The sequence below is a fragment of the Mixophyes fleayi genome, chromosome 8 (assembly GCF_038048845.1).
Source record: "Mixophyes fleayi isolate aMixFle1 chromosome 8, aMixFle1.hap1, whole genome shotgun sequence".
NCBI classification, from domain to species: domain Eukaryota; kingdom Metazoa; phylum Chordata; class Amphibia; order Anura; family Limnodynastidae; genus Mixophyes; species Mixophyes fleayi.
The window spans coordinates 23,204,962-23,221,753 of record NC_134409.1 but is presented as its reverse complement, the minus strand read 5'-3'; the positions used below and the strand labels follow the sequence as shown (position 1 = coordinate 23,221,753).

Genomic DNA, 16,792 nt, shown 5'->3' with positions numbered 1-16,792 from the left:
CATTGTTACTTTTTAAGGCAGGGAGAGCTTAGCCTCCCTGCCGGTTATAGCGTTCTTTTCCTGGATAGCTGACCTGCTCCTGTCTGTTCTGGATTAAATTGCTGTTGCTGACCCTTTGGCTTGACCTGGGCTCTGATTGCTTGCTAAATGCCCTGACCTCTGGCTAAGTTTCTTGGACTTCCCTATTCGCTGCCAAACCCTGACCCTTTGCCTGTTTCTGACCACGCTATCCGTTACGGACCCTAGACATCGGTTTGCTTGTTACCACCGCTACCGTCTGTCACCGCCTCCTAATCCGTGCTGCGGTATTACTCATAAGCTTACACTACACTAGAGTTTAAGACCCGGGGTCATCTGAATACCTGTCAGCGCTACTAGCTCTACGGGAAAAGCAGCTGCTATAGACGTAGACTTCTGCAAGCTTATGATAATGGCCACTAGCCGTAACGTGGGTTGGGGGCTGATTAATGGTTAGGAATAAATCCAGCTTCTGTTTGTAAAATTTGTACCAGGATAATAAAAACATCCTGACATAGTCACCTCTCTAAATAACAGCTAGTTGTATCCATAGCAATGCACACAGCAGATAACAAACACGGCTATATATAGGCATGTTTTACATGCTAATTCATCAGAAAGAGATAATTCATGATGACAGGTTTACAATTTTTTGTATTCTGATCTGCACATAAAGTGTGGCACTACTAGTATAACGGATATACCAGTCACCTCTGTATTCTATACTTTGTCATATAGTCAGGAGATGCCTAGGGGCTAATTATATATGTATAAAAAGCATATATATTTATTCTAAGTCTGTGTTTTATAAATACACAGGAAGTATGTGTGAAAGCTATAAGTGTATGATAAGTGTCCAAATGTTATCTTTGCGGGGTTGTATCTTCTAAATTCATATTTTACATTAAATCATCATCATCCATTTATTTATATAGCGCCACTATCTCTGCAGCGCTGTACAGAGAACTCATTCACATCAGTCCCTGCCCCATTGGAGCTTACAGTCTAAATTCCCTAACACACACACACATACACACACACACACACAGACTAGGGTCAATTTGATAGCAGCCGATTAACCTACTAGTATGTTTTTGAAGTATTGGAGAAAACCGGAGCACCCGGAGGAATCCCACGCAAACATGGGAGAACATACAAACTCATGACCCCAATACTGTGAGGCAGAAGTGCTAACCACTAAACCACAGTGTTGCCTATTTACAGATGCTCATGAAACTTTACATGTAAATGTTTACCAATCATAACATTTGCAACTGTTTTATAATGCACATATTTACTTTAAAATATGCATTTTTATCCATGTGTGATGAGGCTGATAGCTGCCTATTTACTTAGAAACAGCAATAATAATTTTTTTATATATAGGAGCATAATGCAGCGATAAGAAATTTGTTATCACCGCAATTTGTGAATTAAATCTCGCTGAGGCAGCTGAATAATACTCAGCTGTCTCGGAGATACTGACCTCACAGGGGCACTCTCAGGGGATCTGCGTATGTGTGATCCAGCTAGCCAGGTTTGTGAATGAACAGTGGAATTGAAAGCCCAGACTTGGGGCTTTTAGTTCCACATAACATAATGATAAACCATACTTGCCTACTTTTGAAGGCAGCTGTCCGGGAGGGAGTCCGTCGAGGAGGCGTGGCCACGCGTGGTGCGCCGCCTGTCAATTTGGGCCAATCGCAGTAGGGGGCGGGGCCACGGTGCAGCATTTAGCCCCACCCCCACCATCTTCAACAACGGCAACAACTGGATCCGGGATTTTTGCCTGCTCTCTCGGGAGTCCGGGAGAACTCCCAAAAATTCGGGAGTCTCCCAGACATTCCAGGAGAGTAGGCAACTATGTAATAAACTAAATCATCAAATAGATAAAAGTTAACTTACAACTTGCGCTCCCCCTCCTCCATTCACTTATTTTGCACTATCCTTAATATCTCCATTTCTCCCCCTCCCCTCTAGCATGTCAGATCTCACGAATAGGGCCCTCTCTTCCTCCCCTCTCCTGTCGTCACCTCCTTGTCCTCTCTAAAAAGTTTCTTTCCTTTCTGGTATGTGTCTTCTGATGTAATTGCTTTTTCTTACTTCTCAGACTGATGCAATTATTTGTTCTCTTGCTCCTATATGTATTTGTATGAAGTGGGTGGGGTACGTATTTCCGACGACTACATTTCCGACATTACTTTAAACGACAAGAAAATTCCGATGCTTATAATCTAGACATATTGTAAAGACAGACTTACCACAAAAAAGACAGGTAACATATCCGACGGGTGTGCTAGTATGTGCGACAGCAGAAAATTCCGGCAGTGGGGATTCGCGTCACTTAAAATGGCGACAGAGAGATTGGTGGTTTTAAAGCAGCAATGCCAGGGCCTAGTGGAAAACCCTAATTATATCCCTAACTCTAAACCTAACCCTAATTCTAACCCTAACCCGAAACCTAACTGTTTTTTAGATTATCAATCCGCTGGGTCCTGGCATTGCCGCTTTAAACCCAGCAATCTCTCTGTTGCCATGTTAAGTGACGCAAATCCCCACTGCAAAAAATTTCTGCTGTCGCACGTTTTAGCACATCCGTCGGATATGTTACCTGTCTTTCTTGTGGTAAGTCTGTCTTTACAACATGTCTAGATTCTATGCATCTCAACTTTCATGTCATTTAAAGTATTGCCTCAAATGTAGTCAGCGATAATCAGTAGCACCGGTATGAGGTAACGGGTGCACTTCTGTTTTCTGTATGGCTGACTGCACGGTGCTGCTAAATCTGTGACGCTTCATATATAAACCTTGAGATGATGATAAAATCTGAAAAAAAAATAGAGAGAAAATATTGTCCATTGAAAAGAAATGGTATATTCAAGGTAAAGCATTTTCTCATTGATTGTCTTCTGTTATCGCTATTCTGACATGGTGATAATAGGACAAAGGTGGTACTTGTACCGCTGCGATCCATGTGCCACTGCGTTCTTTGTACCGCTGCGATCCTTGTTAAATTGGCTTTGCATGGAGAAGCATCGTCGGAAAGATGCAGCAAATCTAATCCCCATTGGGGGTTATCGCCGATGATAGCAGTCATCTGTGATACCCACTTGATGTATAGGGCAAAGACAACCATTTTTTCAGGCCACAGGGCTTTTTTCAGACTATAATATATATGTCCCGCAGTCTCTGTCACTTATTATAATGATTAGTATTAATCCATGTGGAAGCGCAGCATTGGGCCAAACTCTGAGATTTCTCCGTAATCTTCATCCTGACAGCTTCGTAAGTATTACATTTTCCCACATCGTTACAGATTGTCAAACATAAGCTGCTCCGAGCTCAGGGACACTGAACAACAACATAAATACATCACAGTCTGCAGCTTTCATTTATTTATCCAATTTAAAATGCTTTGAAAAAGAGAGATCTTAAAAAGAACAAGGTTTTCATTTTCTCAAATTTTAATTAAGAGGGAATTCACATGATAGTTGTCAGTGTTTCATTAATTACCATCTGCAATGTGCACAGTCCCTCTCTCAACTTCTTGATTAAAAAGAAAAACATAGCATGGTAATGAATTATTACTAAACTGATGCGTTCTATGTAGCGTTTTCTAGACATCCTGGTTCATTAAGGCACACAAAACGAACCTAATATGTGTTTTTTTTTTTTAACAAAACGCTTGTAATTCAGGCTTGAATGGAGTTTCCACAAGGTTGTCTCTTCTTCTGAGAGTGAAGGTTCTGCTGGTTCAAATGGCTGAAACATGAGGCTTTTATGTCTCCTTTGGCATAAGCTTGGTGGTTTCTGCCGCGGTGCCGGGAGTGTGGGCCTGCAAGGTGGTGCGGGAGAAGAGGTTGTGCACTGTGCTAATACAGCAGTCCTGCGGGACACACAGAGAAAAGTGCAAGACAATATCCACACTGGGAGTTATGTGGACATGTTTTCCATCACTGGTAAGGCCAAGGATGTGCTGTTGGCTGCCAAGGCGAGGAATGGCATAGGATGGGGAAGCGCAGGGGCAGGCTGGGATGGGTGGCAGGAGGGCATCTGCCCCCTGGGCTGGTCCCATAGTGGGCTACATTGGGCTGAGTCACTGGGCCACCTGCATTTTTTTCCATTAAAATAGGCTGCTGAGTCGAGTCTTGCCCCCCGGGCTAAGATTTGCCTGTCCTCCCCTGTGCATAGGAGTCATGTGAAGTGGCTGGATGGAATGTTGGGTTTTGCTGTGTGTTAATTGGAAACCAGGCAAAGAGGAATATGAACATCCTTAAGTACATTTTTTGATCCGACTTATGTATGCACTCTAAGGGCATTATGTGAAGACATAATGATGAGGGTTTTCTTTAGAAAAAGTATGGCTTACATGTGATGACGTTTTGGATGCTAGGATGTGGAGGTGTATGCTGGTTTGCCTGAGGGTGGGTTTTCCAGGCAGAGACAGAGGTCCGGGAGGCCTGGCTCATCATTTCAGCTCAAAGGTAGGTGCTTTGCCTTTAACAGCAGGCATTGTGACTGGGGCTATCCTGTCGCTTCAAACATGCTTTTTCCATGTGTGGAGAGGGGCACCGCTAGAGGGATTTACTAGGTGTCAGGGCCCGCCACCTGCTGAGAGTTCCGATTCTGAGGGGCCCCCCTCACTAAAGTTTTTCCCAAGTGGTTTTGGATGAGTTGCGTAAATGGTTGAGTTGGTACCCCATAGTCAGGCTGCTCAGTTTTTAATTGAAAGGTTTTTGCATGAGTTCTGGCTGACTGTTCATGGGAATGTTTAGAAGTGGGCCCAGGAGATGCCTCACGTGGTGCATGAGAAGGTAGCCAAGAAAGTGAGTTTGGGGAGAATGTGTGGTCATTTCCCATCCCCTCCAATTCCTGGTTTAATTTTGTCCCCGGTGGGGTTGGTGACCAATAAGTAACCAGGTAAGTTCTGTTTAATTCAAAATTTGTCCCACCCTCTAGGGTTGACAGTGAATGACTTGATTCATGCGGATGAGCAAGCTGGTGAATCATTCGTTTTAGGAAGCGTTGGCTCTGGTTCAAGAGTATGGGTGTGGTGCATTGCTGGCTAAGCTTGATGTAGAATCTGTTGTGTTGTGTGCCTTTTTTGAGTGTTTTAATTTATTTCTCCACTGGTGCATCGTTGCTGGAACAGGCCACCATGGTGTGGCTCATTTATTTGGATGATTTTTTGTTTGTTGGTCCTGCAGAGACTGCTGGTTGTCAGGCGGTTTTGTTTTCGGCACAGGCCTTGTTTGCAGTGTAAGAGTTTTCAGTTGCAGTCGACAAGACCGAGGGGCCAGTGGTTCGGCTGTCATATTTGGGCATGTGCCTGGGGCTTGTAACATTATTGCTGATGCTTTGCCCTGTTTTGACTTGGTTAAGATCCATGCTATTGTGCTGCGTCTAATGTTGTTGGTGTATCCAGCCCTGCCTATGTTTGGCAGATTATCAAGGCAGCATAGAAGATTTGCTTGGGCATGCGGTGGTCAACTGTGAAGGAGTATAGGGAGGCGTGGTCTGCTTGGAATGGTTTCTGTAATTATTGTTGTTGTTTTTAATATTATCAACATTTATAGGGCGCCACATGAGGTCCGCAGCACCTTACAGAGGGAAAGTACATGGTATGCAGTACAATATAGTAAGAAATAACACTACAACTCTCAAGACAGCTACTGGGGAGCAAGGGGTATATTCAGCACAGTCTGAAACTTGTGACCATTAGCGTGGGTGCAACAAACAGGTTTAAAACCATTGAAATAGGTGCAAAGACTATGGAGGAGTGGAGTCAATGGTCAAAGAGCTCAAGAAGGAGGTGCACAGGTGAGCAATAGTTATAGGTAATGAGAACAGAAGGGAGAAGACCCTGCTCACTACAGCTTACAATCTAATGGGAAAGGGGCAGACAAACAGTTGACACATGGGGGTGAGCAAATGTAAGGGGATCTGAGGGAAGAAGCAAGAGTGGGAGAGACGGAAGATGAAAGAGGGAGAGGTATATCACATGGTGAAATGGTTAACGTGGATTTTTAATGACTTTTTCAATACATACAGGCTAAGGAATAGTCTGATGTGGAGTGGCGAGAGAGAAAGATAAGTCTATCTGCAGCATTAAGTATAGATTGAAAAGGCACAAGATCGGAGTGCGGGAGGCAGTAAGGAGAAGGTTGCAGTTGTTGAGGCAAGAAATGATCAGTGAGTGGATAAGCTATTTGGTGGCATCCTGGTAGAGGAAGGGTGTGAGATGTTGCGAAGGATTGGCCAAGTGTTTGAATGTGAGGGGCGAAGATGAGGGAGGAGTCAAGAATGACACCCAGGCAGCGGAGTTGAGGAACAGAGGAGATAGTTGTGTGGTCAACAGTAATAAAGCAATCAAGAGGAGAGGATCCTCTTGATGGAGGGAAGTAAATGAGTTCAGTTTTAGCCATGTTAAGTTTGAGAAAGCATAAGGACATCTAGAAGGAGATGGCAGAGAGGCAACTGGACACCCAAGAAAGGAGGGAAGGTGAGAGATCATGAGATGAGTGTCATCTGCATAGAGTTGGTACTGTCGGTTGAAGAAAGTGATGAATTCACCTAGACAGAGGAAAAAAGCAGAGGGTCAAAGACAGAACCCTGTGGGACTCCTACGGGAAGGATTGATCGGGTGGAGAAGGAACCAAAGGTAGAAACAGAAGGAGCGGTTTGCTAGGTAGGAGGAGAAAGGATGGTGTCAGACAGGTCAACGATGTGAAGGGTGTGGAGTAGATGAGGGTGATCCATGGTGTAGAGAGGTCCAGGATAGCAGAGAGAAATACCCCTAGATTTGGCTGAGAGAAGATCATTGTTGACTTTGGTCAATGCAGTTTCGGTGGAGCAGAGGGGGTGGAAGCCAGATTAGGGAGGATAAAGGAGGGAGTTATCAGAGAGGTAGCTGCTGAGATGTTGTGGACAAGCCATTCAACTATTTTGGAGGCAACAGGGAGAAGAGAAATGGGGTGGTAGTTAGAGAGTGAGCTGGGGTCAAGATTGAGCTTTTTACGGATGGGTGAAACAAGATCATGTTTATATGATGTAGGGAAGAGTTCAGTGGAGAGGTACAGATTGAAGAGGTCAGCAGACAGTGGGGGAGAGGGAGCAAAAGAGGTGAGAGGGGATGGGATCCAGGATGCAGGTTGAGATTGGAGAGGATAATATAAGAGAATGGACTTCATCACATGTAGCGAGGCGGAAGGAGCACAAGAGGAGTTTTTGCAATGCAAGTGATATTATCCCCAGGATGGCATGGAGAGGCATTGTTAAGTTACAGATGGTAATAGGGGGTTCATTGGTGACCCACTCAAACATTATGTTTCAGGTTTCCCACTTATTTAGATCAGACGGGGTGCATCTGACGGCTGAGGGCATAGCTTGTCTTGTGGAGGTCACTGTGCGCAGCAGGCCTTAATGACACATTCAGGTGGCGGTTGGGAACTCTCCCTTAACAGGGAGGTTCATTTAGTAACACTCCCCTTGGGGAGTCGTGGGACACAGAATGTCCAGGCGGACCCCAAGCTATTGAGCTAAAACGGGACTCCCACCTAGAAGTGTCCAAATACATTGGGTTGTCATAATTCTGAATTTAGTTTCAATAAAATTTATGACCTTTCTTTTGCCAAACAAGTGTCATGTGTCTTTACTATTAGGTAAGATAACACTTGGCAGCTGATTTTCACAGGAACAGTGGAAATCAACCACTTGCAGACTTATTGTTTTTGCCCCTACCCCAGACTTTACTTGGACCCTGCCTGTAGTAATAAGATGGACTTTCAGGGGATATTTTTGTTGTTTCACCATATGAATCTGTGTGCAGTCCTGGAAACCTACAAAAGGTCTCATGAAATGCTTTTGTGAGGTCATTGCCAAAATCCAGAAGGAAGACATGCTGTGTGTTTGTCCAAAATTAACAATTTGGTGCATGTGCTCAAATAGAATTTTGCATATATTGCAATTCATAAATTATATTTATTACCTCCAAAATGTACATTTTGGGCAACTTAAATTTTCATGTTCTTAACAAATTTAGACTTTTAAATACACGAAAAAGAATTATGTTAAAAAGGGGAATAATTTATTTGTTAGAGTTGTTAAATATAATCTTACTTCTGGATAGAATTTCTTCTTAGCTAATCTAGCTATTTCAATATGGCTTTCTCCTAGAAATTATGGCCCTCTATTTATTGACAGTATTCATGCATTCATGGTCACAGTGATCACAGTGAATATTCAGCCTGTCAAGAAAACATTGATCAATTTCAGGGCTTAAGTTTAATTATCTTTCTTTTCCCAGTAGAAGCTTTGCCTCTAAAGATTGTCCGTCTCTGTTTCTCTGTTTGATTTGATGTTTCTAAATTGTTATATTGTCTAGTTTCCTCTTCAAAGCAACTAATTCAGTTAAATAAGCCATCTGCTTTCTTTATAGATCTGACTGCAAAGCGTTCCGAGTCTGAAGGACTCTGCTGATTGTTCTCCAGATGGTAAGAAAAAAAGTCTACCCGGTGCTGAAATTACATTATTTAGCATTGTCATATTGCGAGCAGATGAAAATGGAATCCATATAATGTAATTTGCTGGACGCTGCTTCTTACAGTGTCGGCTATTGTTCTATGTTTCTGCAAAGTATTTACATAAAATTGAAAAAATTATGTAAAGTTATTTTAAAATTCAAGAATCCAAGAAAACACCCCCAAAACCAATAGATATGCCAAGTTTGTTTCCTGAAGATGTCCAAGAATATTTGCTCTTCATTGCATATGTGTGTGTGTTCATTGCATAGCAAAGCTATAAATGGGGGGTCAATGCAATTTATTTGCGCCCCCTTTCAGGCAGGGTGGGGCGAATTTATCTGTAGGTGGGGCTAAACTGGTATGCGGCTGGGACATATAACGGTACTCATGATCAAATATCCTCATCACCAACTCCTGGTTCATTGGTCTAATATTTTTTAAATTAATAACAAGACTTGTCTAATAGATGGAACTATGTAAACTGGATCTAAGTAGAAGCAGCTCTATTAGATACAGTCAACATTATGTAATGTAATGTCAGCAAAAGGGGAGCCCTATTACACAAATCAGGTTCTCTCCAAGTTTAAAATAAGAATAATTTTTAGAAAATAATATGAAAAAACACTTTCATTTACAGTCATATCACAACTTTAAAATTTTCATAACACTACACATATTTGATATAATTATAGCTGAGGGATATGTTAGGCGAATGGGAATTAAAAGGCTATGGTTTGTGTGCGAACTCTGTGTGGCCCTACCCTTGGAGGGGGTTAAAGTAGGCAAGTCATATTTATAGGAGACAGTGTAGGAGTGTCTTAGCAGGACACTTTATAAATTTACCCTCTGGTTGATTATCTCCCTCTTGTTGCTGACGAGTTGTCCAACCTCCCAGCCCTGGATTTATTGTTTATGTTGGGTGTGTTGGGGTGTGTTGGGGTTCCAACACCTGTTTAGGGCCAGGTATAGAGTCGACTGACTATGCAGACCCGAGGAGGTTACTTTTGATATTGCTTTGGGTGCCAGCACTCGATGACAGTTAAATACGAATTCCAGCTGATTAAATCTAGTGTTGATGGTCCTAATTCATGAAGGAAAGTAAAGCAAAAAAATTAGTATCTTTGAACTTTGGGGGTGCAAATGAATTTCCTATTTTTTTACACAAGGAAAATTGGCTTATTTTTCTTGTAGGACAAATACTTGATAACTTTATTTTTAAATTTACATTTGAAGCTGATATAGGATATGCACTACCCCAATTATAAATATGTCCCTTCATTTTAAATTTACCTCCGTCTCTAATGCAGCATGGTTTTGCCAAGGTGCAAAGTTATTCATGTTTTTTTGCTTTACTTTCGTTAATGAATCAGACCCATTGTGTTTTAATGGGTGCTTTGGGTCCTGTTGAGTAGTGAGGTGGGTGAAAGAATTGGAAGTCGTCAGCCAATGCCTGGTGGGTGTTCATTATAATATGTTTATGAAAAGTCCGCCTCCCTTCAAAGAGTCAGGCATTGTTTTCTATGCAGTCACCGCCTTTGGGGGCAGGATTAGTAGTTTCTGTCAACCCAGAAGGGACGTGGGTTCTCGAATGCTTGGGAGTAATAGAGCCCCATTGTTGGTAAGGGTGCCTCGGGGAAGAAAATGCCCCCCTATTTGTTTATATTGAGCGTGTAACTGATAGAGATGCTCACTGACCCCAGTGAACTGGCTTTGGTTTTGGATCTGGATTAGCTTCGTGTTTTGGTTTTGACAAAACCACCCTCGCGTGTTTTTTGGTTTTGGATTTTTTAGAAAAAATACTAAAATATGCTAAAATCACATAATTTTGCTCTTTTTTAGTTCCTACATTCTTATTTACCTCAATAACACTAATTTCAAGTAATTTGCAGTCAGTTTTGACCACCTCACAGGTCACATTATTATTTTCATACACTTTTGGACAAATACTGCAGCGACCTGGCTGGATGGTAAGTGACAGAGCAATGACTGAAACACACGGCAGTTCATAGCACATCTAGGACACATTGGCACACAGTAGTGGCAGAAAAGAAAAATGGGGGTCCGCCTTCTCTCCCACCCATCGCTATGTTGGATCTTAAAAAAGAATTCAAAACTTGCGAGATCCGACGACGTCACAATGATGTTTTGCCTCGCTTTTTATTCCGAGGGCGCGCGACAGTACCGAGTCGGCTCGGCTGGCTCGGTACTTGGATCCCCTAAGTTCAGGTGTGTTCGGTTCTCCAGGAACCGAGCCTGAGCATCTCTAGTAACTGATCCTCATTGTGAAATACTGGTCATTGGTTCTAGCTGAGCTGCCTATGCCTTCTGCTCCACCATATGCTGGTTCACGATTAATAAACCATGACCTTTATTTTGGCTGGTTTCTCTGCCTGTTATTCACTTGCAAGGTTAAGATATTATATTTATTGGAAGAGTTTGGAGAGAGTACATCAAACATTATGATACTCGGGGCACCTAACTGATTACAATTAAGTAAATGAATGGGCAGTCTCAAAGTTACAAGATGCAGAATTTAGAAATGCTTTGTTTTTAAAAATGTTTGATTTATTGGTTCTGTAATGCTCAGCACAATGTGAAACGCAGAAGAAATTATAAAAGACTCGGCCACACTAGATGTTGCTGTGGGGAAAAGACAGAGAAAAGGGAGGAGAGAGGAAAACAGAGAAAATCTGGAGAGAAGAAGAGAGAGTAAAGAGTGAGAGTAAAGAGTAAAGAGTGAGAGTAAAGAGTAAAGAGTGAGAGTGAGAGTGAGAGAGTAAAGGTAAGAAAAAGAGAGCGAGAGAGAGAGAAGGATAGAGAAATAGAGTAAAAAAGAAAGGAGGAGAAAAGAAGAGACAGTGAAAAAGAGTAAAAAACTGGAACAAAATAAAGAGAGAGGGAAAAGGGAGTAAAGAATTGAGAGACAAAAGTAGAAAGAGGAAAAGAGATGGAAAGAGATAAACAAACAAAATAAGTAAAAAAGTGAAATAGAGAAAGAAAGAGAAAAGGAGAGAGGGTAAAAGAAAAATTAAGGTAGATGGGTTATTTATTAATAAGATATAGGACCAGTTCTCTTTCACAGCAATAGAAAACCTATAGCTTTAATGTATCAATAAAAATTCAGTGATACTGGTCAACGGTAAGAGTTAACTTACTGCTTCGATGGGAGTATGATGGAATCTGCTGGTTCACACAAGCATAGTGGAACTGGAAGCCTAGATTATTGTCTTCTATCGCTTTATGTTTCTATTGTTGGTAGATATATATACACACACACACGCGTCTAGTCAGTGAACCCCATTAGGGAACACAAATTCAATAAAGATTTTAGATTCACATCATTAAGCTCTTCAAAGTGTTTGTTATTATGTACACATTATTATTGAAACAATATCACACTATGTTAGGTTATTTTATTTCATATGTGACAAGTACCATTGGAAATTTCAGAAAAGTGAATGTCACTAAAGCATGGAAGGAAGAATGCACCCTTCAAAAAAATTTAAGTATTTCATTGTTTATTATTGATCGTATTATTTTTTTCATTTTGCATGAACACAATCAATAGCGCTGGAAACTCTACCTCTTATGTGTTTTTTTTTCAGCTTGTCCCTTAAAACTTGTATGGCTTATATCAGCATCACTATTTCCCCCTCATTTAACGCCTGAAGGCTAAATTAATTGCTGCCATGGATTAAATGGCTTAGAATACCAGTATAACAGATTAATCCCTTTGATTGTTTACATTTTTGCCATTGACTTCTCATAATGGTCATGTTTTGATCTGCATGTTTACCACATTCTTTTTCTGTTTTGGCACGTTTAAATAAGATTTTTATTAATAGGACACACCAAAGGATATATGGGAATAGAGCACTTAAACAGAGAACAGCGGATGTCCAATATCGCACAATTATATATGATGCAAAACAAGAACAGAACAATTCTCAGGGATCAGCCACTAACCAGTGCTTAAAAATGAATAACCAGTACTAGTAATAATAATTTTGGCACACCAAAATCAAGACCCAGGGCTAGATTTACTAAGCTGAGGGTTTGAAAAAGTGGAGATGTTGCCTATAGCAACCAATCAGATTCTAGCTTTCATTTATTTAGTACTTTCTACAAAATGACAGCTAGAATCTGATTGGTCAGATAGGCAACATCCCCACTTTTTCAAACCCGCAGCTTAGTAAATCTAGCCCCAAATGTGTGATTTTCAGTTGCAACTACACCTATGCTGACATGAACTTATAGGGTCTGATTCATTAAGGAAAGTAAAGCAAAAATATGAGTAAGTTTTTACCTGAATAAAACCAAGTTACATTGCAAGGGGTGCATATTAGTTTATTATTTTGCATATAACTTAAATACCGGCTGTTTTTTCATGTTGCACACAAATACTTGATAGCTTTATTTTTACACTGAAATTTAAAGTTGATCTAGGACATGCCCTTCCCCAACTATAAATATGTCCCCACATTTTAAATTTAGCTCTCCCCTCCAATGCAACATGGTATTGTCAAGGTGCAAATTTTCACTTTTTTTTTGCTTTACATTCCTTAATGAATCAGGGCCAAGGACCATAGTACTCAATTGCGACAGACCACAGTCACTCTATTAAGTTTGCTAAAGATAATTGCAAGACAGAGCAATTCTAAAATTGATCAGTAGGTGTGCAAGTGGGCAAACATTAAAGATGTTATCACATCAATTTTGCACCACCTTAGCCATGCTCTTCTCTCCAGTGCAGAGCATTCATCATACCCCTAAATAGTCCCAATTTGAATGAGACTGTCCCAGTTCATGACACCAATTAAGGGACAGGCATCCTGTTTGGGCATATGGTCCTATGTGAATGTGAAATTGATGTGGGAAAATTAGGAGTGCACCATTAGATAAGAAGTGTGGTCAGATGGGTAGGGGCTGTTATGTCCCTATTTTGGTCTCTGCACTGCAAGGAGGAAGCAATCACTGGATAACAGTTCCATGGTATTTATGTCTAATAATAAAAGGTGTGAGATAAGGGGGGGGGGATACATTTTAGGTGAATAACACCTTTAAATGTTGAAAATTAACACATACTATGATATAATTTGATGATCATTAATTGATTTCTCCAGGTGAAGAATATGTTTTATTGAATAGTTATTCTTTGTTTCTTTTCTTTCTCAATATAATGCCAATGTGTTTTGCAGCACAGGGAGATGCATTGACTGTACAACTAAACAATACCCCGCTGAAACGAAAGGTGAGAGGGTCTTTGAACATGTGAAAGAAATGCTTGTTTTGTATGGCGGATAAAGTACATTAAATGAGCAGATCTGTGGAAAATGTAGAAAGGGCGGCACGTTAGAAGACTTAAAGTGTCCCATTGCCTAAACACAGTCAAGAGAGCTAAGTTTGTAGGTTAATGTTGTGCCACATAATGAGTATTGGCTTAGCCATGACTCCAACGTCGATCTCTCCTAAAGCAGGATGGAGGCGTGGCCATTGCATTCTGGGGATGTGGCCACACCCCAGGGGCATTCCTAGCGCCATTTAAGTGCTGGACTGACCCGTTCTCTCCTTCTCTCCCCTCCAAACTCAACCATTGCCATGCAGAGCAACAGAAGACAGAGCCCTCAAATCGGGATTGTTCTGCCTAGATTGGGATGGTTGTGAGGTGTGGTTTAGCCCACAAAATGACTGCCTTGACTGTGTGTATGTGATGGGTACAGTTGAAATATTGTATACATAGAGTGGGTCTGGTGAACTAACAAACCTTAATCATCTTCCATGGGTGTTTCTGTGTCTGTACTGATTAAAAGTAATGTTGCAGACACACTTTCTATAACCGGATAGTCTCTTGTTTTGTCTTGTCCCCCCCTCCCCCCCTTTATCCATCTGTTTTTCTTGTTTGTTCTCTTTGCCGTCTTCGGCTTATGTATACTGGGTCATAAGGTGTGTTGTTGTCAGTACCAATGTTTTCTTCTGCTGTAGGTACTCTGTAACCACTGCTATGTTTGTAATATGCTTTTCTAAAAAATTCAATAAAAACCTTTTGAGTTAAAAAAAAAAAGTAATGTTGCAGAATTCAGAGCAAAAGGCCCGTGTTCCTTTGTCCCATAATATCTGTACTCTGGTACAAAGTGTGTCTTCTGTAATATTGGGCTTCTTTGTTTCCGTTTTCCTTTTATCTTTAGATTACAGGAAGAACAATTTCAGGAAAAGTGGATTTCTCTGCTGTTGTGTCTCTTTTCATGTTGTCCTAAAATAATTGTTGGTATTTTGATTCTCTTTTAATGCAATGTTTTGCTGTAATGAACCTGCAAACATTTCAGATCATAAACCACTTTATAATATATGCTGCTCCATATTACATACGAGGGGGGATTCTCCTCATTATGTCTATGTATACGCTGACATTACAATTCTGCATTTAACATGGGTTTCTTTCTAGCACAAATTAAGTGCATTTAATCAGCTGGGAAAATACAAATCATTGTACGAAATGAGGCCGCACATATATGCATTTTTATCTTATTTGCATGTTTTACCTGCATTGGGCTGTAGTGAGTTTTTTTTTAACACGTGTTCCATTTCGGTGCATTTAATATATGTGAACATAGTTGTAGACTTACATTTGCCTACCTGCACAATCACTTGACTTCCTGGTTTGTTACAGATTTATGCTTAAAAATTGCAGATTGAATGCACTTGTAAACACATCTAAATGTATATCAAATGCACACATAAATGTGTTGTGGTTTATATGCATTTTTACTCTATTATGCCAGTATGCATGTAGCCTAATGAGGTCTTTATCCTACAACCATTACATAAGAAACTATTATTTATGCTGAAAAAAAATACACAATTGGAATGAACAAAAACTTATAGACAGAAAATATTTTTTCTCTGCCAGCCCTAACAGTCTGTAATTGACTTTAGAGAAAATGTTATCAGCATATATAGGCTAATAGTAAAAACTGATTGAATAAGTTGATTTTTATAACAGATTTGTTAGACAGAACTGTTATTGAGTTCATATTTGACATCATATCACTCAATCACTATAAGCATTGTCCAGTCCTACAGCCAATATAAGTCTAAGGCTAGACTGAAAGCTTTACATGTTGAGACTGCTCAGTATATGTATGGCGCATGTTTCCAATATTTTCCCCTGTGCTAAGTTCATAGTTGCCTACTCTTTCGGAATGTCCAGGAGACTCCCGAATTTCTGGGAGTCTTCCTGGACTCCTGGGAGAGCAGGGTAACCTCCCGGACTCTAACCCTTCTTTAGTTAAGTGGTGAGGGTTGGGGCTTAGGACGCAATTCACACAACATCATGTCCCCACCCCTTGCCATAATAAGCCAGAAATGATTATGTCCGTTTAGGGGGCTAAGTGGCCCGTTTCACCTAGACCCTCCCCCACACGCCCACCTTTTCCCAGATCTCTCAGATTCAATCTTGCCAAAGTTGGCAAATATGGTTGTTAACTTTTCCCCTGTGTTAGGTCTGCAATAATATGACATCAAATGGTTATATGAATCTAAGCTTCCCATTTCAAGTCTTTCACTTATTGTACAAATCATTTCTGCAAGAGCTATTCAACAGTCAAAACATCTGCAGCACATTGTCAGTTTTTGTATATCTGTTTAACAGTTTCAATTTATTAAAACATAATTAATAGCTTGGTATATGCTTTCAACATTTTAATACAATTTTCTGTCACACCTCCCAATAACCGTGATTTGGTTATGTGGACATAGGCTTTGTCCTAGATTTGCCTAGACAATGTATGCATCAAGACAATGCCATCAAATGTTGAGGCCCTGCCCATATTGAGAAGCCTCACCTGCAGGAAACAACCTGATTGTTGGGGAATGTGCACTTTACTGCTTATCGGGATTAGAGAGGAGCAAGCCTTGAGTTTCATCCCACAAGTATGTATGCACATGCCTTATTTAGAGATATAGGGCCTGATTCGTTAAGGATCTTAACTTGAGAAACTTCTTATTTCAGTCTCCTGGACAAAGCTATGTTACAATGCAAGGGGTGCAAATTAGTATTTTGTTTTGCACATAAGTTAAATACTGCCTGTTTTTCATGTAGCACACAAATACTTGATATCTTATTTGTACACTGAAATTTAAAGTTGATATTTGTTTCAGGAGACTGAAATATTAATTTTCTCAAGTTAAGATCCTTAATGAATCAGGCCCATAGTGCATCATTTAGAGTTGAATGTATGAACTAACGAGTAAAC

General features: G+C 40.6%; 1 long non-coding RNA gene across 2 annotated transcripts in view; it reads left to right on the top strand.

Moving 5' to 3' along the window:
* The window catches only part of LOC142100026 (uncharacterized), a 48,917-nt gene that overhangs the window by 30,402 nt on the left and 1,723 nt on the right, over positions 1–16,792 (top strand). Inside the window, exons 2-4 of one of the 2 annotated variants that reach the window (XR_012678661.1) lie at positions 8,456–8,510; positions 13,739–13,791; positions 14,726–14,801. This is a non-coding gene — a long non-coding RNA (uncharacterized LOC142100026). Of the gene's footprint in view, positions 1–8,455; positions 8,511–13,738; positions 13,792–14,725; positions 16,226–16,792 lie in introns of those variants that run through there. The other variant, XR_012678660.1, reaches the window with a different exon arrangement.